The sequence below is a fragment of the Grammomys surdaster genome, unplaced genomic scaffold (genome assembly GCF_004785775.1).
Source record: "Grammomys surdaster isolate TR1022 unplaced genomic scaffold, NIH_TR_1.0 199, whole genome shotgun sequence".
Classification (NCBI taxonomy): domain Eukaryota; kingdom Metazoa; phylum Chordata; class Mammalia; order Rodentia; family Muridae; genus Grammomys; species Grammomys surdaster.
In genome coordinates this window covers 3,600,168-3,602,007 of record NW_021604644.1, presented here as the reverse complement: position 1 = coordinate 3,602,007, position 1,840 = coordinate 3,600,168, and positions in this window count along the sequence as shown.

Below are 1,840 nucleotides of genomic sequence, written 5' to 3'. Positions count from 1 at the left end.
AGAGAGAGAGAGAGAGAGAGAGAGAGAGAGAGAGAGAGAGAGAGAGACTGACTCTGCATGGAGGATAGGGTGACACCTCACAGAAGGGTCTTAGAAATGGGGAACAGAGATCCTGGTACCATAATATATCTGCTGTGTTCTATGCCAGCTACATCCGTCTCCCTCTATCAGCAAACTGGTTTCCTCTGCTTCTCCTGTTCATGGCGCAGAGGACAATGGAGGTCCATGCCCGAGCTTTAGAAATGAACAGCCACAGAAACCAAGACTGGTCGTTCTTCCTCTGGACTGGGCTCCTCCTGTGCTGTGAAGGGGAGTTGGCAGCTGATCCTGGAATATTTAGGCAGCCCCAGGTGGGACAGGACCCTGGAAAAATAACTTGGTGGCAAGGTTTGTTTTACCTCCCCTTATATTTTACCAGCACTGTCCCATGCAGAAACCTTTTTTCTTATATTGAGTTATTTTCTTTGGACCAGTTCTTTGGAGTGGACTGAGTGGGTTGTCTGTGCATTTTCATGGTGCTTGATACTACTGCCAAATCAGCTTCAAAGGTTCTTTTCAGCTTTGCAACCACACTGCACCAGGGCAGAGGGAGAGACCCTTCCTTTGTCACAGTGAACATAGGTGTTAGGGCTTGAAATAGACTTTTTACTGTTTTAATAACTGTAAAAAGATATGTCACAATTTTTATTAGCATTTTTCTGGCTGCTGGTATGACTGCAGACTTTCCCATGCATTTGGTTTATAGAGTCGATTTCTCCCTTGTGAATTGGCTTTACCCATTTATTAGAAGAAGGTTCACCACATTTGGGTTTAATTCCCTGGAAATAGGCTCTTTAAAACATAAAAACAATTTGTGACTCCTGGGCCCATGAAGTCACCTGAGAGACTGGTTCATCATAACAGTTAATCGTGATTGTCAACTTGATGGGGTTTAGAACCTACGCGGAAACAAACCTTCAGGCTTATTATCTGTTAGGGTGGTTTTTGGAATAGGTTAATGGAGGTGAGAAAAATCTACCCTAAATGTATGTGGTATCATCTCATAGACTGGCTTCTGGACAGAATAGAGACCCAGAGCTGAACTGCGGTAGCAGTGCCTTTTTGCTTTCTGACAGCAATACAATGTGTCCAGTTGCCTTGTGCATCTGGTGCTCTGCCAGCCCCACCATGATGGACTGTATCTGTTCAAACTGTGAGCCCAAACAAGCTCTTCCTTCCTTCCATTACCTTTTTCAGGCATTTGGTTACAACAATGGGAAAAATAACTGATATATTCAGTCCTTGGGCTCTAGTTTGCCAGCCCCTGCCTAGATCTTAAAGTCACAGAATATTGTAGCCAGAAAATCTTAACACCCTCAGTATACAGATGGAGAAACTAAGTCACAGAAGTCAGTTTGGTCCCTTTGTGGTACCTGTGCTGAACCAGGGTGTTCCCTGGCTTTGGTATGATCGATTCTGTAGGTTTGTGCTTTGGCTGATGTGACCCTAGAGGGAGAACAAGGTGGCCTGTTTCTAGAGAAAGGATCTCTCTTCTCCAAGGGCTAGTCCCTGCATCAGAGTTCTTTATCGAGTGGCTTCTTATCCCATTTGGGGTGACAGGAGAGATAGCGTAATCATGGTGTCAGCTCATGCTCATACCCCAGCTGAGAATTTCCTTGTGTGCAGAAGCTTTTTTCCTTGTTACAATTGATTTTTTTTGCAACCAAAAAAAAAATGACATTATTTTTCAGCTGAATCTTGTATAGGGCAGCAAATACCAAATATAACTGCTTCCTTTCTCCCAAGACATCTCTGACCAAATCTATATTTGGCAGCAGACAAGAGGCAAAGCGGCTATTGT